We start from the raw sequence: 27,611 nt of genomic DNA on the forward strand, positions 1-27,611 counted from the left end.
CAGCCACACAACCTGTACCACCAAGAAGAACAAAAGTAACATCATAACCTCCAAGTTGCGCTCCAAGTCACAAACTATCCTAACGCGGATAACAATCACTGTTCCTTCATCATCGCTGGGTCAATATCTTGGTTCTCCCTGCCGAATCCCATTGTACGAGATACTCTACTCTCATCTTCTGACATTCAGCTTTTGCATTCATATGTGGTTGTGAATCTTTTGAATGCTCTACCTGGTTGATCTGGCGAGCAGAATATGCTTGTCCAAAGATTAAACCATGCATGTTTAAGTACGTGGTTTATGTGTTCATTTGCAGAGATGATGCCAGCCTACACTGCGGTATGTGTGCGCACTAGGTCCGTGCAGCAGAGCAGGTCTCCAGTTGTCCTGGTTAACCCTTGCCACTGGATAAAGGCCTAGCTCTGTCGAGCCCGTGGCTGTTGTGCAACGGTCACCACACGTTAAAAAAATCCACCCACAGGCATCTTCCACCCCCTCAATTGGAGTTCAAGACTGGAACACGCGTCCTTCATTGATGCATCTGTGAACTCACGTGGAAGCAAGTCATCCTCGTTCGAGGGACCGCCTATGATGATGATGAAATCTATCGTTAATGAGTCATTGTGTGAAGAATAACTTCCTAAGTTTGCCATTTATTAATTTTTCGGCCGTGGCTCAGCGGGTAGCACTCTTGCCTCGGAGTCAGAAGGTTGTGGGTTCAAGGCCCACTCCAGAAACTTGATCACAAAGATCTAAGGCTGACACTCCAGTGCAGTACTGAGGGAGTGCTGCACTGTCGGAGGTGCCATTTTTCAGATGAGATGCTAAACTGATCTCTTGTTTTCTCTCAGGTCACATGGCACTATTTCAAAGAAGAGCTGGGAAGTTCTCCCCGGTGTTCTGGCCAATGAATATCCCTCAGTCAACATCATGAAAATAGATTATCTGGTCATTATCTTATTGCTACTGTGGGACCTTGAGCGCAAGTTGGCTGCTGCTTTTCCTACATTACAACAGTGACCACACTTCACAAGTATGCGATTGGTTGTAAAGTGCTTTTGGATGTTTTGAGGTTGTGAAAGGCGCTATATAAATGCAATTTTAAAAAATTTGACTGTGGCCATTCTCCTACACTCACAATTTAACATACAATACATTGCCTTTTCTATACCATTTACTGTTTTATATAAGATCACCTTTCAAGGCTGAAAATCATAAAATAGTAGAATCATACAGCACAGAAGGAGGGGTTGCTCCTTTGTTGGGCTTCTTACGTACTGGATAAGGAGTGCTGAACACACCATGAAAACTTCCCTTTACCTACCTTTTCTTGTTGAAATCTCCCATTATTATTATTCTGTCTTTTACTCATTTTCCTAGATTTGCTTACATAATTTTTCCTCCACTATTAGGTAGTACCCCTATTAGTGTGATCGATCCCTTCTTATCCTTTATCTCAATCCATATGGATTCTATTTCTGGCTTAATGTTAGGTATGTTCCTTTTTTTTCTACTGCCATTAAGTTATCTTGAATTATCAGTATATAGGTGATGTCATGTGCAGTGTACTCTTTATCTACCCTGGCACTTCCTGTGAGGCTCATAAAGGGTGGTTGGGAGAGCAGCTTTGACAAAAGGGTTAGAAAATTAGATTTTCCAGGTAGGGCAGCTCTGGTCACTGAGAAAGCCTTGCAACTCACGAGGAAGGAGGTTCAGAGCAAGGAAGAGTGCCAACTTTGGGTCCGAGGGGCATCCCATTTGACACAATGAAATCGGGGCTGCATGGATGAGATGGCACACAGCAGATGCATACAATCCCTAAAGGAGGTAGACACTCAGGAAGATTGGCAGGGTAGGTTAGTCCTGCACTTACTGGGTTGTTAAACTCCAAGCCCTGTCTACCCTCTCAGGTGGGTTTAAAAGATCCCACGGCACCATTTTGAAGCAGAGCAGGGCAGTTCTACCCGGTATCCCAACCAATATTTATCTCTCAGCTAACATCACTAAAACTGATTACCTGGTCATTATTATAGTGTTGTTGTGGGAGCTTGCTGTGCACAAATTGGCTGCCATGCTTCCTACATTACAACAGTGACTACACTTCAAAAATACTTCATTGGTTGTAATGCACTTTTTGTACAGCTCTGCAGTGCCGTGCTTATAACATGCATACACCTTCATTAGCAGGAGACAATCAGAATCAATCGGCATCAAAGGAAGGGCAGGGGGGGTAGGAAAAATAGACCACAACACAAAGGAAACTAAGGGCTCAATTTTCCCCAATTATCTGTGCTGTTTTTTTGGCCTGCACCGTTTTTTTTTGGAGTAATTAAAATCTCCAAGTTTCCCCAAAGTTTCTGCACTAGTGTTATTCACTTAGGAAGGATTTTTTTTAGGCTACAATATTTTAACCTCATTGGGGACGTAACCTGCCACCCGCACCAATTCTGGCCATTTAAGCAAGTTTGGCCAGCTCCGATGTATTCCAATTTTTCTTAGGATGGCGTATGTGACCGCTCTGGAAAAACCTTCTGGGTAGTTAACAGAATCAGCGCAGGTAAGGAAATCAGCGCAGCAAATGCAGTTCAACGGCCCGGACAGCAGCAGCAGAGAGGGAGGGGAGGGAGGGGTGGGGAAAGAGCAGAGAGGGGAGAAGAGGAGAGAGTTGGGGGGGGGGGGGGTGGAGAAGAGAGAAGGGAGAGGCATTTCGGCCAGAGTTAGGAGTACCACCCGGCATTGGGAGGAGAGAGGTCCTTCGGCCAGGGCTAGCTGCAGCAACCAGCACCGCACCAGGAGGGGAGGGAAGCCTGTTGGCCAGAGTTAGGAGCAGCACCGGGAGGGGGGTCGCGGGGGGAAGGGGGAAATGAACACTTTAACAATTTAATGCTGGGATACTGCTGCAAGGGGCTTGTGCAGGGTGCAGTGTCACTTTCCAGCCTCAGCCCGCAGCGTGTCCCTCGTTACCCTGGCAACCCGATCTTTTTGGCACAGATCTTGGGCTCCACCCCCAAAGCTAAAGGACAGGCTAGGCGGCACCAAAATGAACAATTCAAACACGGAAAATTGGTTGACTTTTTTATGGCGTAGTTGGTCCACTCCAAAATGGGCGTAACTCTTCAAGTACGCCAAAAAAACAGCTTTGGAGAAAATTGAGCCCCAAGAAGCTGCAGATAATTTGAAGAAAGTGGTGTTTGGGGCCCTTACAGAGGCACTTCTCCTTGGTACGACAAACATAAGAACAATGACAAAAAGAAAGGTTGGGATGGGAATAGGGCCATTAAGGGGCAGACAGGATAATGATAGGGAAATGGCAGAAATATTAAATAATTATTTTGCTTCAGTATTTACCAGGGAGATAAAAAAAGGTGGACATGATATTGGATGAGGAGATTAGTAATGAGATAAGTGCATTTAAAATAAAAAGAAGGGATATATTAAATAAGCTAATCAAATTCAAAGAGGATAAAATCCTTTGTCCGGATGGATACCATCCATGTGTTCTACAAGAATCTAACGAAGAGATAACAGAGGCATTACTACACATATTTAATAATTTGTTAGAAAAAGGTGTAGTGCCAGAAGACTGACCTATACTCGCGTAATACCTATATTTACGAAGGGGGAGAGAACCTGTCCAGGGAATTATAGACCAGTCAGCTCAACATCGGTGGTGGGAAAAATAGTGGAATCCCGACTGAAGGAGAAAATAGAAGAACATCTAGAAACCAAAACTATAATAATGAATAGTCAGCATGGATTCCAAAAGGGAAAGTCTGGCTTGACCAACCTCTTTGAATTTTTTGATGAGGTAACAGAGAGAGTAGACAATGGGAATGCAATAGATATAATTTATCTAGATTTTCAAGAGGCCTTCGATAAGGTACCCCATAATAGACTGATGAACAAGGTCAGAGAATGCAAAGTCAGGGGACAAGTAGTAGAATGGATGGCTGGTAGGCTTCAAGATAGAAAGCAGATAGTCGGGGTAAAGGGTAGCTATTTACAGTGGTGTTGCACAAGGATCAGTGCTGGGACCACTGTTGTTTATATTAACAATTTAGACTTTGGAATCAAAAGCACAATTTCTAAATTTGCGGATGACACCAAATTTGGGGGGTGGGGGGGGGGTGGCGCTAGCCAATACTGAGGAGGACTGTACAAATACACAAACCATTAAAAGTTGCTACATAGGTTAGCAAGGCCACAAAAAAAGCAAACCAAGCAATAGGGTTTATTTCTAGAGGTATAGAATTGAAAAGTAGGGAAGTTGTGCCAAACCTGTATGGAACCTTGGTTAGACCACACTGTGCACGGTTCTGGTCGCCACATTATAAAGAGAATATAGAGGCACTGGAGAGGGTGCAGAGAAGATTTACAAGGATGATACCAGAAATACGAGGGTGTACATACCAGGAAAGGATGAACAAGCTGGGTCCCTTTGCTCTTGAAAAAAGAAGGCTGAGGGCTGACCTAATGGAGGTCTTTAAAATTATGAAAGGCATTGATAGCGTGGATAGAGAGAGAATGTTTTCACTAGTGGGGAAGAGCATAACTAGAGGCTATCAATATAAGATAGTCACCAAGAAATCCAATGAGGAATTCAGAAGAAAATTCTTTATCCAAAGAGTGGTGAGAATGTGGAACTCGCTACCACAGGGAGTGGTTGAAGCGAATAGAGTAGATGCATTTAAGGGGAGGGCTGGACAAGAATATGAGGGAGAAGGGAATAGAGGGTTATACTGAGAGATTCGGATGAGGAAAGACGAGAGGAGGCTCGAGAGGAGCACAAACAGCGGCATGGACTGGTTGGGCCGAATGGCCTGCTTCTGTGCCGTATATCCTCTGTAATCCTATGTAAACTTACAGGAAATTACATTCAGGGGCGTACAGCTGCTTGTCCATCAACGACATAGGCAACAAAATGTTTCAGTATCTTGCTATTCAGTATCAGAAGGATGTTCTTGCTATTGAGGGAGTGCAGCGAAGGTTCATCAGACTGATTCCAGGGATGGCTGGACTGATATATGAGGAGATACTGGATCGACTGGCCTGTATTCACTGGAGTTTAGAAGGATGAGAGGGGATCTCATAGAAACATATAAGATTCTGACGGGACTGGACAGGTTAGATGCAGGAAGAATGTTCCCGATGTTGGGGAAGTCCAGAACCGGGGACAGAGTCTTAGGATAAGGGGCAGGCCATTTAGGACTGAGATGAGGAGAAACTTCTTCACTCAGAGAGTTGTTAACCTGTGGAATTCCCTGCTGCAGAGAGTTGTTGATGCCAGTTCATTGGATATATTCAAGAGGGAGTTAGATATGGCCCTTACGGCTAAAGGGATTAAGGGGTATGGAGACAAAGCAGGAAAGGGGTACTGAAGGAATGATCAGCCATGATTTTATTGGATGGTGGTGCAGGCTCGAAGGGCTGAATGGCCTACTCCTGCACCTATTTTCTATGTTTCTATGTTTCAGTAGGCAATGGCATGCTGTATCCGAACACTGGTCCCATTAAGTCTTTCTGCTGGTGTGCAGGGGCCTCTGACTGGTGTCAGAGCACATACCTTCAGTGCCACCCTCCTCCTCAGGCAATGGCAAAATTGTGGATTGGCTGACAATAGAGTTATCATATCTGCTCCCAGAATACCTTACAAGCAGCTGCATTATTAGACGGCAGTGAGTCTGGCCATCAACGAGATGGAATGCCTTCCTGTTTATATAGGCTGCTGGGAATTCTGTAGGTGCGTGTCAAGCCACATGCGTACGATCAATGAAGCCTTGCACTTGGGGAACTCCTGCCTCTACGTCAAGATGTTGTGCCTTTTCCTTGTGTTAGCCATGGCTCAGTGGGTTGCACACTCAGCTTGAAGTCAGAAGTTTATGGGTTCGAGTCCCACTCCAGGGACTTGAAAGCAAATATCCAGGCTGACCCTCCAGTGCAAGACCAAGGGAGTGCTGCACTGTCAGAGGTGCCAGCTTTCGGATAATATTGTGTATCTGTAAAGCATGCACTCCCATGTTCTGCCACCAGGGAGCGCATCCCCTGAAGTCCCAAGGGATCTCAGCATCCAATGGGAGCACTGTATATAAGCCCTAAGGCCTGTTCCTCACTCTGGAGTGTCTTATTAAAGACTGAGGTCACTGTTACTTTAACCTCCCTTTGTGCAGTCTCATCTGTGTTAGGAACACAATAACTGACGACGAGAATACGAATCCAACGCAAAGATGCAGCAAACTGTGGGCATCCTGGAGAAGTTCTCGGAGGGTGAGGACTGGGAAGCCTATGTCGAACGGCTAGACCAATACTTTGTAGCCAACGAGCTGGACGGAGAAGGAAGCACTGCAAAAAGGAGAGCGGTCCTCCTCACGGTCTGCGGGGCACCGACCTACAGCCTCATGAAGAATCTTCTGGCTCTGGTGAAACCCACAGATAAGTCGTATGAGGAGCTGTGTACACTGGTTCGGGAGCATCTTAACCCGAGGGAGAGCGTGCTGATGGCGAGGTATCGATTCTACACGTGCCAGCGATCTGAAGGTCAGGAAGTGACGATCTACATCGCCGAGCTAAGGCGACTTGCAGGACAATGTGAGTTTGATGGCTACCTGGAGCAAATGCTCAGAGCCTTTTTTGTACTGGGCATTGGCCACGAGACCATCCTACGAAAACTTTTGACTGTAGAGACACCGACCCTCAGTAAGGCTATTGCGATAGCACAGGCGTTTATGTCCACCAGTGATAACACCCAAAAAATCTCTCAGCACACAAGTGCGAGCAATGTTCATAAATTAACTGGAACTGTGTTTGCGAGCAGAAATGTACAGGGCAGAAACCACGAGTCTGCAACTGCCAGCAGGCCTCAGGTGAACTAGATGACTCAGAGTCCCCAACAAAGGATGGATGCAAGGCAATTCTCACCTTGTTTGCGTTGTGGAGGCTTCCATTCAGCCTATTCATGCCGCTTCAAAGGGTATGTTTGCAAGAGCTGTGGAACAATGGGGCACCTCCAACGAGCTTGCAAACGAGCTGCAAGCTCTGCAAAACCTGCTAACCACCACGTGGCAGAGGAAGATCAGTCCATGGTGGATCAAAGCAATTTCGAGCCTCGGAGAGAGGAGGCAGATGCTGAAGTACACGGGGTACACACATTTTCGACGAAATGTCCACCTATAATGCTAAATGTAAAATTGAATGGCTTACCCGTAGCCATGGAACTGGACACTGGCGCTACTCAATCCATCATGAGTAAAAAGATGTTTGAGAGACTCTGGTGCAACAAGGCATTCAGACCAGCCCTGAGCCCCATCCACACGAAACTGAGAACGTACACCAAAGAGCTTATCACTGTCCTGGGCAGCGCCATGGTCAAGGTCACCTACAAGGGCACGGTGCACGAACTGCCACTCTGGATTGTCCCGGGCGATGGCTCCACACTGCTTGGAAGGAGCTGGCTGGGCAAAATCCGCTGGAACTGGGATGACATCCGAGCGCTATCACATGTCGATGAGGCCTCATGTACCCAGGTTCTTAACAAATTTCCTTCCCTTTTTGAGCCAGGCATTGGAAACTTTTCCGGGGTGAAGGTGTGGATCCACTTGGTCCCAGAGGCTCGACCCATTTACCACAAGGCCGAGCGGTACCTCACATGATGAGGCAGAGAGTGGAAATCGAGCTGGACAGGCTGCACGCGATGGCATCATCTCCCCAGTGGAATTCAGTGAGTGGGCCAGCCCAATTGTTCCAGTACTCAAAAGTGATGGCATGGTCAGGATTTGCGGCGATTATAAAGTAACTATTAATCGTTTCTCGCTATAGGACCAATAACCACTACCTAAGGCAGATGACCTATTTGTGACGCTGGCAGGAGGCAAGACGTTCACCAAGCTCGACCTGACTTCGGCCTACATGATGCAGGAGCTGGAGGAGTCTTCGAAGGGCCTCACCTGCATCAACACGCACAAGGGACTGTTTATCTACAACAGATGCCCGTTTGGAATTCGGTCGGCTGCAGCGATCCTCCAGAGAAACATGGAGAGCCTACTCAAGCCGGTACCACGCACGCTGGTCTTTCAGGACGGCATATTGGTCACGGGTCGGGACACCGCTGAGCACCTACAAAACCTGGAGGAGGTTCTCCAGTGACTGGATCGCATAGGGCTCTGGCTGAAGAGGTCGAAATGCGTCATCATGGCAACAGAAGTGGAGTTTTAGGGGAGAAAGATCGCGGCGGATGGCATTCGGCCCACAGATGCCAAGACAGAGGCTATGAGGAAAGCGCCCAGGCCACAGAACGTCATGGAGCTGTGGTCGTTCCTGGGACTCCTCAAGTATTTTGGTAACTTCCTACTGGGGTTCAGCCCCTACATGTGTTACTGCGCAAAGGTGAGAACTGGGTATGGGGAAACAACCAAGTAATTGCTTTTGAGAAAGCCAGAAACATTTTATGCTCCAACAAGCTGCTTGTATTGTATAACCCGTGTAAAATACTTGTGCTAGCTAGCATGTGACGCGTCGTCGTACTGAGTCGGGTGTGTATTACAACAAGCTAACGTTGCGGGGAAGTTGCAACCTGTCGCCTATGCTTCCAGGAGCTTGTCTAAGGCCGAGAGGGCCTACAGCATGATTGAGAAAGAGGCATTAGCGTGTGTGTTCGGGGTAAAGAAAATGCATCAGTACCTGTTTGGCCTCAAATTTGAGCTGGAAACCGATTCACAAGCCCCTCACATCCCTGTTCGCTGAAAACAAGTGGATAAATACTAATGCCTCAGCCCACATACAAAGGTGGGCACTCGCGCTATCAGCGTATAACTATACCATCCGCCACAGGTCAGGCACCGAGAACTGTGCGAATGCTCTCAGTCGGCTACCATTGCCCACCACGGGGGTGGAAATGGCACAGCCTGCAAACTTGTTGATGGTGGCACAGCCCACAGACTTGTTGATGATCATGGAAGCATTTGAAAATGATAAATCACATGTCACGGCCTGCCAGATTAGGACTTGGACCAGCCAAGATCCTCTGCTGTCCCTAGTAAAAAATTGTGTACTGCATGGGAGCTGGGCCAGCATCCCCGTTGAAATGCAAGAGCTAATCAAGCCGTTCCAGCGGCGAAAGGACGAGCTGTCCATTCAGGCAGACTGCCTGTTGTGGGGTAACCGCGTAGTGCTACCCAAAAAGGACAGGGAGACGTTCATCTCGGATCTCCACAGCACACACCCGGGTATAGTAATGATGAAAGCGATAGCCAGATCCCACGTGTGGTGGCCGGGTATCGACTCTGACTTAGAGTCCTGTGTACGGCAATGCAGCGTGTGTGCTCGGTTGAGCAACGCGCCCAGAGAGGCACCACTAAGTTTGTGGTCCTGGCCCTCCAGACCATGGTCGAGGATCCATGTCGACTATGCGGGCCCGTTTCTCGGTAAAATGTTCTTGGTGGTGGTGGATGCTTTTTCAAAATGGATTGAATGTGAAATAATGTCAGGAAGCACCGCCACCACCACCATTGAAAGCCTGAAGGCCATGTTTGCCACCCACGGCCTGCCTGACATACTGGTCAGTGACAACGGGCCATGTTTCACCAGTGCCGAATTTAAAGAATTCATGACCCGCAATGGGATCAAACATGTCACATCGGCCCCGGTTAAACCAGCCTCCAATGGGCAGGCAGAGCGGGCAGTACAAACCATCAAACAGAGCCTTAAACGTGTCACAGAAGGCTCACTACAAACCCGCCTGTCCAGAGTACTGCTCAGCTACCGCACGAGACCCCACTCGCTCACAGGGGTGCCCCCGGCTGAGCTACTCATGAAAAGGACACTTAAAACCAGACTCTCGCTGGTTCACCCCAACCTGCATGATCAGGTAGAGAGCAGGCGGCAGCAACAAAATGTAAACGATGGTCGCACCACTGTGTCACGGGAAATTGATCTGAATGACCCTGTGTATGTGCTAAACTATGGACATGGTCCCATGTGGATCACGGGCACGGTGATAGCTAAAGAAGGGAGTAGAGTGTTTGTCGTCAAACTCGACAATGGACAAATTTGCAGAAAGCACCTGGACCAAACGAGGCTGCAGTTCACAGACTGCCCTGAACAACCCACAGCAGACACCACCTTTTTCGAGCCCACAACACACACCCAAAGGATCATCGACACCACACCGGACCAGGAAATTGAACCCATCACGCCCAACAGCCCAGCAAGGTCAGGCTCACCCAGCAGCCCTGCAGGGCCAACAACACGTCAGCCCAGCGAGGGCACAGCCAACACACCAGAACAGACATTTGTACCGAGGCGGTCCACCAGGGAAAGAAAGGCTCCCGACCGCCTCACCTTGTAAATAGTTTTCACTTTGACTTTTGCGGGGGGGGTGGTGATGTAAAGCATGCACTCCCATGTTCCACCACCAGGGAGCTCATCCCCTGAAGTCCCAAGGGATCCCAGCATCCTTTGGGCGCACTGTATATAAGGCGGCCCCTAAGGTCTATTCCTCACTCTGGAGTGTCTTATTAAAGACTGAGATCACTGTTACTTTAACCTCCCTGTGTGCAGCCCCATCTGTGTTAGGAACACAATAGATAAGATGTTAAACCGAGGCCCCGTTTGCTCACTCAGTTGGATGTCAAAGATCCTATGGCACTAATTTGAAGTAGAGCCAGTGTCCAGGCCAACATTTATCCCGCAAGCAACATAACAAAAACAAATTATCTGATCATTATCACATCGCTGTTTGTGGGAGAAAATTCGCTGCCGCATTTCCTACATTACAACAGTGACTACACTCCAAAAAAGAACTTAATTGGCTATAAAGCGCTTTGGGACTTCTGGTCGTCATGAAAGGTACTATATAAATGAAAGTCTTTAGTTTTCCTCCACTTGTTTGGAGCAATAAATGAACACATTTTCCCCTTTAAACACGGCAGCAATAAGCCGATGGATACAGGCTGAGTATTTTGGCACACGACCTCTGTAGCAGCCATGGACAATCCCTCAATGTGCAGGATCAACTCTTCAAGTGATTTGTGACTGGTGATTCACTGAATCCAATCTTCCTGTCGACACCAAGAGATAGCTCGTAGCAACTGGAGAAAGCCAGCAGCTCACAGGAAGTGCATCAGTCATAACAGGACACCAAAAAAAGGGCGGGGCATCCCACGATGGACACAGTTTCTCACTTCTGACCACGTTTACGTTTTTTTCCACCAATGACATCACTGGTGTGTGGTTAATTCTAATTAAAGTCACAGATTCAATCTCGGAGGGACCATGAAGGGAGGAAGCCAGCATGTTAAAAATGCTCTGCCTGGAGCCAATCATTATGAATGATGTTAATAAGAACATAAGAATTAGGAGCAGGAGTAGGAGTAGGCCATTCGGCCCCTCGAGCCTGCACTGCCATTGAATGAGATCATGGCTGATCTTCTACCTCAACTCCACTTTCCTGCACTGTCCCCATGTTCAGGCTTGCACAAAGTCAGTTAGAAGAGCATGGGAAGTGTGTGTCAAACAACAGCTCTCTGAACTTGCTCAGGTACTGGTCCTGTGATTAGTTCGATGTCCAGGGGTGAGAACAGACAGCACAAGCAAAGCTTCCTGAAACGTGACACTATTGAAATGCTTGGACTATTTTCTGAAAGGACAGGAGTAGAGATGACCTCTATCCATCAGTAGCTTCTTTAGCTCCGACAGAGGGAAGCACAGAACCGGAAACGTGTCCGCCGCCCAAACACTACAACCTCTCACCTGTCTACTCCTTCTCGTATCTGTCCAATTCTCCTCTCAATGTTGCCACATGGGCCGTCTGCAGTCCTTCCCCATTCAATAAATGCTTCACCCTCTGTGTACAATAGTTAAATCTAAACTGTCGACATACCTTCTGCCTTTCTGAGCTTGAGCCCGCGTCCCCTGGTTCTGGGGAATCTGGCAGTTCGAACAGATCAGGGTTCAATTTGTCAGTTCCTTTGAGAGTCGTGAATACTTGAAGAATGATCTCCCGTGAGCCTACTCCTCAGGGGAAGAACAATCCCAAGCTCTTCGACATCTTCTCATACATACAGCAGAATGGTGTAACTGTGGGGCACCGTGGCTGTAATGACTCAAGAGTATGGTTACTGTAAACTCACTCAGGTGCAGCCTGATCCATCTTTATTCCGGCCCAAGAGTGCCAGCTTGACAAAGAAACACAGCTCATATACAGGTGACCAAGCACACATGCCACATGCGTACAGCCCGATGACCTCCGACCGTGGTGCCCTCTGGTGTCTGGTGACCCCCAAGCATTAATACCGAACAATCCCGAGGGACTGCCTATGATGATGATGAGTGGAACAAGGTATATATAGAATGGCCTGAGGCCCACAAACTCGGCACACGGAATACAGTGGAGACTGAGATCAATCCACAGAATGGCAAGAGATGTGTGAAAAACTCTGGTAAACAAGTGTCACACCTGTTGCATACAATGTGAGAGTCATCAGTTATGCGACTGTGTTACAGCATAGCTGCACTCCAGGAAATCAGAGCTGATGAGTTGTAGCACAAAATCCAGTTAAAATGTGTGGACTCTACATAATAAATCATGGTACATACAGGTCAACATGTTATTAACAGGATAACAACAACAACTTGCATTTATATAATGCCTTTAGCTCAGCAAAATGTCCCAAGGTGCCTTAAAGGAGCAAGATCAGAAATAAATTTGACACTGAGCCACATAAGGAGACTTTAGGTAAGGTGACCTAAAGCTTGGTGAAAGAGATCACTTAAGGAGCGTATTAAAGGAGGAGCAAGAAGCAGAGAGATGATAAGGTTTCGGGAAGGAATTCCAGAGCTTGGGGCCCAGGCAGCTAAAGGCAATGGAAATCAAGGATCGACACGGTGCCATGCACAGATCTCGGAGGGCTGTAAGGCTGGAAGAGGTTACAGAGTTAGGAAGGGACGAGGCCATGGAGAGTTTTTGACACAAGGATGAGAATTCTAAATTTGAAGCATTGCCGGACCAGCATCCAATTTAGGCTAGGGGTGATGGGTGGACAGGACTTGTTGCGAGTTACGATGTGGGCAGCAGAGTCTTGAATGAGCTGAAGATTACGGAGGGTGGAATGTGGGAGGCCAGCCAAGGGGAGCATTGGAATAATGGAGTCTAGCCATAACAAACCACAACAACAATGACTTGCGTTTATATAGCGCCTTTAACGGAGTGAAACGTCCCAGGGCGCTTCACAGGTATATTATGAGATGAAAAAATGTGACACCGAACCGCATAAATAGAAATTAGCGCAGATGACAACGGTATGTTTTAAGGAGCATCTTGAAGGATGAAAGAGAAGTAGAGAGGCAGAGAGGTTTAGGGAGGGAGTTCCAGAGCTTGGGGCCCAGGCAACAGAAGGCACAGCCACCAATGGTTGAGCGATTATAATCAGGGATGCACAAGAGGGCAGAATCAGAGGAGCGCAGACATCTTGGGGAGTTGTGGGGCGGGAGGAGATTACAGAGATAGGGAGGGGGCGAGGGCCATGGAGGGATTTGAAAATAAGGATGGAGAATTTTGAAATCGAGGCATTGCTTAACCAGAAGCCAATGTAGGTCAGCGAGCACAGGGGGTGATGGGTGAGCGGGACTTGGTGCGAGTTAGTACACAGACGGCCGAGTTTTGGATCACCTCTAGTTTACAAAGGGTAGAATGTGGAAGGCCGGCCAGGAATGCATTGAAATAGTCAAGTCTAGAGGGTGAGCATGGATGAGGGTTTCACCAGCAGATGGGCTGTGGTTGGAGTGTATTATAGTAGGTGGAAGAAGGCAGTCTTGGTGGTGGGGAGGATATGGGGTCAGATGTTCAGCTCAGGATCAAATAGGGTGCTGAACTACACCTTGTGACATTCAAACAACTATTAGCATGCCATGAGTTGATTTAACTTTTCCATTTAATACAGGCTTTCAAATTGCGTGAGCATTAGGTATATTTACAGGTGGTGATGGATCTGAGCTGAGGAAAGCACTTGGCTTCCATTTATCTGCTTCATCAGTTTTCCATTACTTACCTTGCAAAATCAGAACACATTTATGAATATTAGGTGCGCTTAAGAGACATCCCCAACAATGACAGAAACCATTTAACTGCACTGGAAATAAATGCAGAAAATGCTGGAAACAGGCAGCAAGTCTGGCCACATCTGCAAAGAGAAACATAGGTCACCCATTGTGGATAAAGACCTTTCACCAGAGTGATAAATGGTTCCTACCTAAAATGTTTACTTATAATTCTCTCTTTTCAGATGTTGCTCAACCTATTGTGCAGTTCTAGCCATTTATGTTTAATTTCAGATTCCCCACCTTTGAAGTTTTTGTTTTCTTTTAAACATTTCATTGAATTCCCTGTGAATGAGAGTGTCATTATTTTCACTCCTAACATGCATCTCCTACTGAGACAGGGGCAATTTTAACCCTACTCACTCAGCAGAAACCCTGTTATAATGTATTTGCTTCATGGGTTATTTGCTTAAGAATTCATAGCAACATTGTTATTAAGAACTAGTTGGTTTATTCACAAAAGTTTAACAATCACACTACACATTACCAGTTCATCCACTATGCTCACAACTGCATACCCATCATCATCATAGGCAGTCCCTCGGAATCGAGGAAGACTTGTTTCCACTCCCAAAGTGAGTTCTTTGATGGCTGAACAGTCCGATACGAGAACCACAGACCCTGTTACAGGTGGGACAGACATTCGTCGAGGGAAGGGGCGGGTGGGGCTGGTTTGCCGCGTACTCCTTCCGCTGCCTGCGCCTGGCCTCTTCACGCTCTTTGCGTCGAGACTCGAAGAGCTCAACGACCTCCCGGATGGACTTTCTCCACCTCGGGCGGTCTTCGGCCAGGGTCTCCCAGGTGTCAGTGGTGACGTCACACTTTACCAGCGAGGCTTTGAGGGTGTCCTTATAACGTTTCCGCTGTCCTCATTTGGCTCGTTTACCATGAAGGAGCTCCGCATAAAACATTTGCTTAGGGAGTCTCGTATCTGGCATGCGTACTATGTGGCCTGCCCAGCGAAGCTGATCGAGTGTGGTCAGTGCTTCAATACTGGGGATGTTAGCCTGGTCGAGGACACTGATGTTGGTGCGCCTGTCCTCCCAGGGGATTTGCAGGATCTTGCAGAGACATCGTTGGTGATATATCTCCAGCGACTTGAGGTGCCTTCTGTACATCGTCCATGCCTCAGATCCATACAGGAGGGCGGGTATTACTACAGCCCTGTAGACCATGAGTTTGGTGGTAGATTTGAGGGCCTGGTCTTCAAACACTCTTTTCCGCAGGCGGTCGAAGGCTGCACTGGCGCACTGGAGGCGATACTGAATCTCCGCATCAATGTCTGCCTTTGTTGATAAGAGGCTCCCGAGATATGGGAAATGGTCCACGTTGTCCAGAGCCATGCCGTGGATCTTGATGATTGGAGAGCAGTGCTGTGCGGCGATGACAGGCTGGTGGAGGACCTTTGTCTTACGGATGTTAAGCGTAAGGCCCATGCTTTCATATGCCTCGGTGAATACATTGACTATATCCTGGAGTACAGCCTCTGAATGTGCCCAGACGCAGGCATCATCCGCATACTGCAGCTCAACGACAGAGGTTGGGGTGATCTTTGACCTGCTTGGAGGCGGCGTAGGTTAAACAGCTTCCCACTGGTTCTGTAGTTTAGTTCCACTCCAGCAGGGAGCTTGTTGATTGTGGGGTGGAGCATGGCAGCGAGGAAGATTGAGAAGAGGGTTGGAGCGATAACGCAGCCCTGTTTGACCCTGGTCCGGACATGGATTGGGTCGGTAATGGATCTGATGGTAAGGATCACGGCCTGCATGTCATTGTGAAACAGGCGAAGGATGTTGACAAATTTTTGGGGCATCCAAAACGGAGGAGGACGCTCACGTTGACAGTGTCAAAGACCTTTGTAAGATCGAAAAAGGCCATGTAAAAGGGCTGGCGCTGCTCCCTGCACTTTTCCTGCGACTGGCGCACTGCAAAGGTCATGTCTGTTGTGCCCCGTAGGGGCTGAAATCCGCATTGTGATTCCGGGAGGAGCTCCTCGGCCACAGGGAGAAGACGGTTGAGGAGGACTCTAGCGACAACTTTCCCAGTGGCTGATAGCAGGGAGATTCCCCTGTAGTTGCTGCAGTCGGACTTGTCTCCCCTTTTTAAAAATGGTCACAATCACTGCATCTCTCAGATGACCATCGTGGATGACCTAGACCCAAGTGACCGGGGTTTTATTGAGTCTTGTAAACATCATGTGACTGGCTAAGCCACTCACAATGCAACAGCTCTACAACTATTTTGAGTTGCACCTGTAAATCAAGTGCCCCCTGATTAAAGGGGGGCTCTAAAACCGACACATTGAACAAAATAAACTTTAGACCGTAATCTTAAATCAAATTAAAATTTGGTTGCCGGGGGTGATGATGTGATGATGTACTCCAGTCCCTCCTGTGCCCACCTCTCGCTGAAGGCCGCGAGCATACCAGTGGAGCAACAGCTCTACAACTATTTTGTTGTAATCTGTAAAACATAATCATTAAATCAAGTGCCCCCTTGGTGTTTTTTTTTGAGGGCACCAGAAACACAAATTATACAAGTGCCCCCTAGCTAAAAGGGGGGTGGGGGGCACTAAAACTGGAAAATTAAACAAATTAACCTTTAGAGATTAAAATCAAATTAAAATTTGGTTGCCGGGGGTGATGATGCACTCCAGTCCCTCCGGTGCCCACCTCTCGTGGAAGGCCGCGAGCGTACCGGTGGAACAACAGCTCGACAAACCTGTGAGCATACTCACAGATGCATACATTACACCTGGCGGGTGGGCAATTAAAATCGCCCTGGCTCTTACCTGTCTGAAAGCCGCCATGATTTAACCTGCTCTCCTGAGCAAGCAGCAAGGACACGTTCCCAGAGCCTCGGGTCCTTCTTTACATATGCATGTTGCGGCCTGATAACAACATTGAGACCCGACTATAATTTTAACTCAGGCCTGAGCGGGGAATCCTCCTGGAGTTAAAATCGGGACCAATCTCAGCACTGAAATATTATTCACTTGCTCCATAGCAAGTTTTTAGCTGTTGGTGAACTATATGAAAAGGGCAGTTTGGAGTAAATATTTCTGTTTTTACAAGCATAATAAACAGAATTGTTGCCCTTATGAGGTTGAGCAGCTGCGGGACCTTCTGTGTAGATCAGGTTTCCCACACATGTCCGATTAGAACAAAAAACGCTGGATAGATGTGCATCACACTGGAGGATTAGCTAAACTCGTACAAGTTTGAGGACATGGATAGCAGCTTTTAACAAGTGGCTCAGCACCATTAAGCACGCATGTTTTGATTGGCCACCAGTTCGTTAATTCATAAGAACATAAGAATTAGGAACAGGAGTAGGCCATCTAGCCCCTCGAGCCTGCTCCGCCACTCAACAAGATCATGGCTGATCTGGCCGTGGACTCAGCTCCACTTACCCGCCCGCTCCCCGTAACCCTTAATTCCCTTATTGATTAAAAATCTATCTATCTGTGATTTGAATACATTCAATGAGCTAGCCTCAACTGCTTCTCTGGGCAGAGAATTCCACAGATTCACAACCCTCTGGGAGAAGAAATTCCTTCTCAACTCGGTTTTAAATTGGCTCCCCCGTATTTTGAGGCTGTGCCCTCTAGTTCTAGTCTCCCCGACCAGTGGAAACAACCTCTCCGTCTCTATCTTGTCTATCCCTTTCATTATTTTAAATGTTTCTATAAGATCACCCCTCATCCTTCTGAACTCCAACGAGTAAAGACCCAGTCTACTCAATCTATCATCATAAGGTAACCCCCTCATCTCCGGAATCAGCCTAGTGAATCGTCTCTGTACTCAACATTCAGGGGTATTCAACATTCAGGAAGGATAGAATAAAAGGAAAAGGAGGTGGGGTAGCATTGTTGGTTAAAGAGGAGATTAATGCAATAGTTAGGAAAGACATTAGCTTGGATGATGTGGAATCTATATGGATAGAGCTGCAGAACACCAAAGGGCAAAAAACATTAGTAGGAGTTGTGTACAGACCTCCAAACAGTAATAGGGATGTTGGGGAGGGCATCAAACAGGAAATTAGGGGTGCATTCAATAAAGGTGTAGCAGTTATAATGGGTGACTTTAATATGCACATGGATTGGGCTAGCCAAACTGGAAGCAATACGGTGGAGGAGGATTTCCTGGAGTGCATAAGGGATGGTTTTCTAGACCAATATGTTGAGGAACCAACTAGGGGGGAGGCCATCTTAGACTGGGTGTTGTGTAATGAGAGAGGATTAATTAGCAATCTCATTGTGCGAGGCCCCTTGGGGAAGAGTGACCATAATATGGTGGAATTCTGCATTAGGATGGAGAATGAAACAGTAAATTCAGAGACCATGGTCCAGAACTTAAAGAAGGGTAACTTTGAAGGTATGAGGCGTGAATTGGCTAGGATAGATTGGCGAATGATACTTAGGGGGTTGACTGTGGATGGGCAATGGCAGACATTTAGAGACCGCATGGATGAATTACAACAATTGTACATTCCTGTCTGGCGTAAAAATAAAAAAGGGAAGGTGGCTCAACCGTGGCTATCTAGGGAAATCAGGGAGAGTATTAAAGCCAAGGAAGTGGCATACAAATTGGCCAGAAATAGCAGCGAACCTGGGGACTGGGAGAAATTTAGAACTCAGCAAAGGAGGACAAAGGGTTTGATTAGGGCAGGGAAAATGGAGTACGAGAAGAAGCTTGCAGGGAACATTAAGGTGGATTGCAAAAGTTTCTATAGGTATGTAAAGAGAAAAAGGTTAGTAAAGACAAACGTAGGTCCCCTGCAGTCAGAATCAGGGGAAGTCATAACGGGGAACAAAGAAATGGCAGACCAATTGACCAAGTACTTTGGTTCGGTATTCACTAAGGAGGATACAAACAACCTTCCGGATATAAAAGGGGTCAGAGGGTCTAGTAAGGAGGGGGAACTGAAGGAAATCTTTATTAGTCGGGAAATTGTGTTGGGGAAATTGATGGGATTGAAGGCCGATAAATCCCCAGGGCCTGATGGACTGCATCCCAGAGTACTTAAGGAGGTGGCCTTGGAAATAGCGGATGCATTGACAGTCATTTTCCAACATTCCATTGACTCTGGATCAGTTCCTATGGAGTGGAGGGTAGCCAATGTAACCCCACTTTTTAAAAAAGGAGGGAGAGAGAAAACAGGGAATTATAGACCGGTCAGCCTGACCTCAGTAGTGGGTAAAATGATGGAATCAATTATTAAGGATGTCATAGCAGTGCATCTGGAAAATGATGACATGATAGGTCCAAGTCAGCATGGATTTGTGAAAGGGAAATCATGCTTGACAAATCTTCTGGAATTTTTTGAGGATGTTTCCAGTACAGTGGACAAGGTAGAACCAGTTGATGTGGTATATTTGGACTTTCAGAAGGCTTTCGACAAGGTCCCACACAAGAGATTAATGTGCAAAGTTAAAGCACATGGGATTGGGGGTAGTGTGCTGACGTGGATTGAGAACTGGTTGTCAGACAGGAAGCAAAGAGTAGGAGTAAACGGGTACTTTTCAGAATGGCAGGCAGTGACTAGTGGGGTGCCGCAAGGTTCTGTGCTGGGGCCCCAGCTGTTTACATTGTACATTAATGATTTAGACGAGGGGATTAAATGCAGTATCTCCAAATTTGCGGATGACACTAAGTTGGGTGGCAGTGTGAGCTGCGAGGAGGATGCTATTAGGCTGCAGAGTGACTTGGATAGGTTAGGTGAGTGGGCAAATGCATGGCAGATGAAGTATAATGTGGATAAATGTGAGGTTATCCACTTTGGTGGTAAAAACAGAGAGACAGACTATTATCTGAATGGTGACAGATTAGGAAAAGGGAAGGTGCAACGAGACCTGGGTGTCATGGTACATCAGTCATTGAAGGTTAGCATGCAGGTACAGCAGGCGGTTAAGAAAGCAAATGGTATGTTGGCCTTCATAGCGAGGGGATTTGAATACAGGGGCAGGGAGGTGTTGCTACAGTTGTACAGGGCCTTGGTGAGGCCACACCTGGAGTATTGTGTACAGTTTTGGTCTCCTAACTTGAGGAAGGACATTCTTGCTATTGAGGGAGTGCAGCGAAGATTCACCAGACTGATTCCCGGGATGGCGGGACTAACATATCAAGAAAGACTGGATCAACTGGGCTTTTATTCACTGGAGTTCAGAAGAATGAGAGGGGACCTCATAGAAACGTTTAAAATTCTGACGGGTTTAGACAGGTTAGATGCAGGAAGAATGTTCCCAATGTTGGGGAAGTCCAGAACCAGGGGTCACAGTCTGAGGATAAGGGGTAAGCCATTTAGGACCGAGATGAGGAGAAACTTCTTCACCCAGAGAGTGGTGAACCTGTGGAATTCTCTACCACAGAAAGTAGTTGAGGCCAATTCACTAAATATATTCAAAAGGGAGTTAGATGAAGTCCTTACTACTTGGGGGATCAAGGGTTATGGCGAGAAAGCAGGAAGGGGGTACTGAAGTTTCATGTTCAGCCATGAACTCATTGAATGGCGGTGCAGGCTAGAAGGGCTGAATGGCCTGCTCCTGCACCTATTTTCTATGTTTCTATGTTTCTATGTTTCTATGTACCCCCTCCAAAGCTAGTATATCCTTCCTGAAGTAAGGTGACCAAAACTGCATGCAGTACTCCAGGTGTGGCCTCACCAATACCCTATACAGTTGCAGCAGGACCTCCCTGCTTTTGTACTCCATCCCTCTCGCAATGAAGGCCAACATTCCATTCGCCTTCCTGATTACCTGCTGCACCTGCAAACTAACTTTTTGGGATTCATGCACAAGGACCCCCAGGTCCCTCTGCACCGCAGCATGTTGTAATTTCTCCCCATTCAAATAATATTCCCTTTTACTGTTTTTTTTCCAAGGTAGATGACCTCACATTTTCCATCTGCCAAACCTTAGCCCATTCGCTTAACCTATCTAAATCTCTTTGCAGCCTCTCTGTGTACTCTACACAACCCGCTTTCCCACTAATCTTTGTGTCATCTGCAAATTTTGTTACACTATACTCTGTCCCCTCTTCCAGGTCATCGATGTATATTGTAAACAGTTGTGGTCCCAGCACCGATCCCTGTGGCACACCACTAACCACCGATTTCCAACCCGAAAAGGACCCATTTATCCCGACTCTCTGCTTTCTGTTAGTCAGCCAATTCTCGATCCATGCTAATACATTTCCTCTGACTCCGCGTACCTTTATCTTCTGCAGTAACCTTTTGTGTGGCACCTTATCGAATGCCTTTTGGAAATCTAAATACACCACATCCATCAGTACACTTCTATCCACCATGCTCATTATATCCTCAAAGAATTCCAGTAAATTAGTTAAACATGATTTCTCCTTCATGAATCCATGTTTTGTCTGCTTGATTGCACTATTCCTATCTAGATGTCCCGCTATTTCTTCCTTAATGATAGCTTCAAGCATTTTCCCCACTACAGATGTTAAACTAACCGGCCTATAGTTACCTGCCTTTTGCCTGCCCCCTTTTTTAAACAGAGGCGTTACATTAGCTGCTTTCCAATCCGCTGGTACCTCCCCAGAGTCCAGAGAATTTTGGTAGATTATAACGAATGCATCTGCTATAACTTCCGCCATCTCTTTTAATACCCTGGGATGCATTTCATCGGGACCAGGGGACTTGTCTACCTCGAGACCCATTAGCCTGTCCAGCACTACCTCCCGAGTGTATCTGATCTCACAGAAAATATGTGCCATGCAGAAACGTTTGAAAATTCAATGCAAGAAACATTTTTGTTTTCAAGACAAATGCACAAAGTGAAACTCCAAATGAGCACGTCATGGCAACAAACTAAATAGTTTAACCGGGTGGAGAAGCAGAATTTGCAAAAGAAAACCTTTGTTGAAATGACTTAGGCTGGATCTGCTCCAATTTGAATTGTTAACAGAATACACAAGCTTATTCCATCATTAACTGTAGCTTTGACAACCTTTCAAAAAACATTTCATGTCCGTAATTGCTGAGCGCAAATGTTGTTTGTTTTGCTGGAGTTACAAATGTTCTGTTGCCTAAAGTGATGTGCCATTTATCATTCTCAAATGATTTGAATGTGGTATCTGTAGTAGTTTACTCGCTAATTCTGATGTGAAAGAAAAATGCTAATTTGCTCCAGGAAAGAGATTAAACAGATAAATAAGCACGGATCATGCCTTGGACTGAGATGTATCATCTTCTGCCGCAAGAACTGAAACAGCTTTGAACTGTGACGACTCTGCAGAGCACTTACTCAGGAGAAGTGGAGCATCGTCCAGAACGTGCTATTCAGATCGGACAGTGAGACAATGAGATATTCGCACACAACACTGGTTCATGTTTTACAGTTGAGTTGGTCAAAAACAAATATTTTGTTTCAATGACTTTTGATCAACTGCAATATTATTGATCGCTTCTCGGCCTTTTGGCTAAGATCAAGTGTAGTATCTTTTCTGACCAGCCACCATGACCTCCGGGTGGTTTCTCCCTGGTCAGGAAGGTATATGCTTGCATTTTTGGAAACAGGAGGTGGGTGGGGAGGTTTGACCCATCCACCTCCACGGAGGTGTGTGGGGGACCTGACCCATCCACCTCCATGGCACGAACCTGGTATTGCAGTACTTCCAGGAACGGTGCAGTGGCTCTAGGCCTTTTGGCTAAGAGCATTGGCGCAGAGTGATCCTTGGCATGTGCAAGGTGACCTCTGGCGTTTGTGATTTGACAAAGAATTGGAACGATTGGCTACGAATTTAAAAAAAAAATTTTAAAAAAATAAAAAAAAACTGCAATATTATTGATGGATGAAAGCAAAGGTGAGGTTTTACATTGCTTCTGTTAATTTGGTAATACTGCTCTACACTGTACTTAGAGATGGTGTAGGGCAGTGAGCGCTGGCCCTTCAATGAGTTCCTGATGCTCGCAGTGCAGCACCTGAAATAGCTAACGAAGGCCAGGACATGTGATATCAGGGGACAAGTAGCAGAATGGATAGCAAGCTGGCTCCAAAACAGAAAACCGAAAGTAGGGGTTACGCAGACTGGAAAAAGGTGGGAAATGGTGTTCCACAAGGATCAGTGCTGGGACCTCTGTTATTCACTATTTACATAAACGATTTGGACTCGGGAAATGGGAAGCACAATTTCAAAATTTGCAAACCACCAAATTAATACAGAGGAAGATATTAATAAACTTGCAGAATGGGCTGTAAATGACAAATTAACTTCAATATAGATAAGTGTGAGGTGGTACGTTTCGGTAGGAAGACTAAGGAGGCCACATACTCCTTCAAAAGTAGTGTCTAAATGGGGTAGAGGAGCAGAGGGATCTGGGGGCACAGATACACAGATCACTAAAAGTAGCGACGCAGGTTAATAAGGTCATAAAAAAAGTAAACAAAGCACCAAGGTTCACTTCTTGAGGGATAGAAATTGAAAAGCAGAGAAGCTGTGTTAAAATTTTATGGAACCTGGGTTAGACCACACTTGAAGTCCCCTGAACCGTTCTGGTCTCCATATTATAAACGGGATATAGATGCGCTGGAGAAGGTTTAAAAAAGATTACTAAGATGATACCAGAACTGAGAGGTTATATCTATCAGGAACGATTGAACTGGCTGAGTCTCTTTTCTCTAGAAAATAGAAGAATGAGGGGTGACCAGATAGAGGCCTTCAAGATTATGAAAGGGTTTGATAGGGCAGATGTAGAGTAGATATTTTCACTTGCGAGGACACCAGATAGGAGCCATAAATATATGATAGTCAATAATAAATCCAATAGGGAATTCAGGAGAAACCCAGAGAATGGTTAGAATGTGGCACTCACTACCTCAATAAGTAGTTAAGGAGACTAGCATAGACGCATTTAAGGGGAAACTAGATAAACACACAAGGGTGAAAGGAATAGAAGAGTTGGATGAAGAGGAATGGGAGGAGGCTCCTGTGGAAGATAAATGCCGGTATGGTCCCGTTGGGCCGAATGGCCTGTTTCTGTGCTGTAACTATTGCTGTAACTATGTAAAATGGGGTAGAGCCTGGCTTGGCCAAGCTATGCCCTAATGTTTTCTGTACAGCCATTTTTCGGCAGGTGGGTTAGGAGCGAATCTTACGCTCACCGCTCCCCATGCCAAGGGAGTGTACGTGGGGGAGGTCCTCGGCTCCACTGAGAACTCTGTCCTTAAAGAGCCCCAGCGTAAGTCATGCCAGTTGAGAGCTGGCATGAGCTATACTGAAGCAGCCGGAAAGGTTCCAAAACATCCACTGCCAAAGGGGATCGGTTACCCGCAAGCAAGTGCCTGATAACCCCTGGAGGAGATGGTGATAGGGAAACCCTTACACTCCGTTGCATCCTTCCTGGACCTTTGTTGCCCTATTGGAGGGACATGGCCCTACTCCAGCTTTCCCAGAGCACCCCTACTGGTGTGTTGCCCCCTCCTGGAGCGTGCAAATGACTCCGCCCCTACATTGGGATAAGGTCTTCACATGTGGATACAGTTGGCAGGCACTTATAGAAACAGAGAAACATAGAAAATAGGTGCAGGAGTAGGCCATTCGGCCTTTCGAGCCTGCACCGCCATTCAACAAGATCATGGCTGATCACCCACCCCAGCATCTCCCCTCCACGCCCCCTCCACAACCCACCGACCCCCCCAGCCGTAAGGACCACATTCAACTCCCTCCCGAACACATCCAATGAACTGGCATCAACAACTCTCCGCGGCAGGGAACCCCACAGGCCAACAACTCCCCGAGTGAAGAGGTCTCTCCCAATCCCAGCCCCAAACAGACCACCCCCCCCATCCCAAGAGCATGCCCCCCTACCCCGGCTCCGGACCCACCCAACACCGGGAACACTCCCCCCAAACCCAACCTGCCCCGTCCCGTCAGAATCCTTCCCAAATGCCGAACACCCCCGGATGTCGAGCCCCCAGCCCCGGCCACCCCGGAGCCACGCCCCCGCGAAACCAACAACACCACATCCACCAACGGCCATCTGCGCAGTCAACCCGTCCACCCCACTCCGAACACTCCCCGCACCGAGGCACAGAGCCCCCAGGCCCACCCCTCCAACACACTTCGCCCCCCCTCCCCCGCCCAGACCTTCGCTGCAATGTGGCCCCTCCTGTCCCCCGCCCTGGGTTTCTCCGCACCCCACCTCCACCACTCTCCCCTCCATCCCCCGCCCCCATCTCCCCTCATCTTCCCTCTGCCTCCCAGCACAGGCTCCCATCTTGGGGTCGGTAACCTTCTGGGGCAGGGAATTTTAGCCCCCAGCGTGGAAGTCCTGCTCCCAGTGACACCCCTCAATGGAAGCAGAGTGCAATTTCCCACACTCCACTTCCTTAGGGGGCAGTTACCGGGGCACGACTGGATGCTCCTGTAACAGTGGGAACTGGTGCTCTCCACTCTCTGTCCTGTAACAGTGGGAACTGGTGCTCTCCACTCTCCCGTCCTGTGACAGTGGGAACTGGTGCTCTCCACTCTCTGTCCTGTGACAGTGGGAACTGGTGCTCTCCATTCTCTGTCTTCTGACAGTGGGAACTGGTGCGCTCCACTCTCCTGTCCTGTGACAGTGGGAACTGATGCTCTCCACTCTCCCATCCTGTGACAGTGGGAACTGGTGCTCTCCACTCTCCCATCCTGTGACAGTGGGAACTGGTGCGCTCCACTCTCCCGCCCTGTGACAGTGGAAACTGATGCTCTCCACTCTCCCATCCTGTGACAGTGGGAACTGGTGCTCTCCACTCTCCCGTCCTGTAACAGTGGGAACTGGTGTTCTCCACTCTCTGTCCTGTGACAGTGGGAACTGGTGCTCTCCACTCTCCCGTCCTGTGACAGTGGGAACTGGTGCTCTCCACTCTCCCGTCCTGTGACAGTGGCAGCTGGTGCTCTCCACTCTCCCATCCTGTGACAGTGGGAACTGGTGCTCTCCACTCTCCCGTCCTGTGACAGTGGGAACTGGTGCTCTCCACTCTCCCGTCCTGTGACAGTGAGAACTGGTGCTCCCCATTCTCCCATCCTGTGACAGCGGAAACTGGTGCTCACCACTCTCCCGTCCTGTGACAGTGGGAACTGGTGCTCTCCACTCTCTGTCCTGTGACAGTGGGAACTGGTGCTCTCCACTCTCCCGTCCTGTGACAGTGGGAACTGGTGCTCTCCACTCTCTGTCCTGTGACAGTGGGAACTGGTGCTCTCCACTCTCCCGTCCTGTGACAGTGGGAACTGGTGCTCCCACTCTCCCATCCTGTGACAGTGGGAACTGGTGCTCTTCATTCTCCCATCCTGTGACAGTGGGAACTGGTGCTCTCCACTCTCCCATCCTGTGACAGTGGGAACTGGTGCTCTCCACTCTCCCATCCTGTGACAGTGGGAACTGGTGCTCTCCACTCTCTGTCCTGTGACAGTGGGAACTGGTGCTCTCCACTCTCTGTCCTGTGACAGTGGGAACTGGTGCTCTCCACTCTCTGTCCTGTGACAGTGGGAACTGGTGCTCTCCACTCTCCCGTCCTGTGACAGTGGGAACTGGTGCTCTCCACTCTCCCATCCTGTGACAGTGGGAACTGGTGCTCTCCACTCTCCCGTCCTGTGACAGTGGGAACTGGTGCTCTCCACTCTCTGTCCTGTGACAGTGGGAACTGGTGCTCTCCACTCTCTGTCCTGTGACAGTGGGAACTGGTGCTCTCCACTCTCTGTCCTGTGACAGTGGGAACTGGTGCTCTCCACTCTCCCGTCCTGTGACAGTGGGAACTGGTGCTCTCTACTCTCCCGTCCTGTGACAGTGGGAACTGGTGCTCTCCACTCTCTGTCCTGTGACAGTGGGAACTGGTGCTCTCCATTCTCTGTCTTCTGACAGTGGGAACTGGTGCGCTCCACTCTCCTGTGACAGTGGGAACTGGTGCTCTCCACTTTCCATCCTGTGACAGTGGGAACTGGTGCTCTCCACTTCCCATCCTGTGACAGTGGGAACTGGTGCTCTCCACTCTCTGTCCTGTGACAGTGGGAACTGGTGCTCCCACTCTCCCGTCCTGTGACAGTGGGAACTGGTGCTTTCCGCTCTCTCTCTCCTGCGACAGTTGGAACTTGCAATACATTGCATTCCTAGCAGCGGAGCATGAACCCTGAAGCTTCTGAGGGCCGAAATTGCCTCTCTCCTAAAGGCCTGTTACCACCACAAATCAGCGGCCCCGCTGCGGAATGGAGCGGCCGGTGACTTTTCGCGGAATGACCGCTGCTAGCCCAATTGCCCTTCCGAGGTCTCCCAGCTGGCCCGACCAAAACCCTCCCTGGTTGCCCAGTGAGCCGAAGTCTTAAAATGACAGAGGCGAGAGGCACGGTGACACGGCACCGTGATGACCTCATCGAGGTGGTCACTCCACACGGCCCCCAACCTCCGCCCCTCAGCTGTTGCTACGCCGCCCAAGTGTTGTCACCGCCCCCATTAAGAGTGACTTCCAGATGCAAGTAAAAAAAAAATGACAAAGAGCGGAATTTCGCTCAAGAGATGACCTGAACCACAGC

At 48.0% G+C, this 27,611-nt stretch overlaps 1 pseudogene; it reads left to right on the forward strand.

The window, feature by feature from the left end:
• Window positions 1–22,506: 22,506 nt before the first annotated feature.
• Window positions 22,507–22,741, forward strand: LOC139228438 (U2 spliceosomal RNA; annotated as a pseudogene).
• The last annotated feature ends 4,870 nt before the right edge of the window (window positions 22,742–27,611 follow it).

This window comes from Pristiophorus japonicus, chromosome 17, assembly GCF_044704955.1.
Source record: "Pristiophorus japonicus isolate sPriJap1 chromosome 17, sPriJap1.hap1, whole genome shotgun sequence".
Classification (NCBI taxonomy): domain Eukaryota; kingdom Metazoa; phylum Chordata; class Chondrichthyes; family Pristiophoridae; genus Pristiophorus; species Pristiophorus japonicus.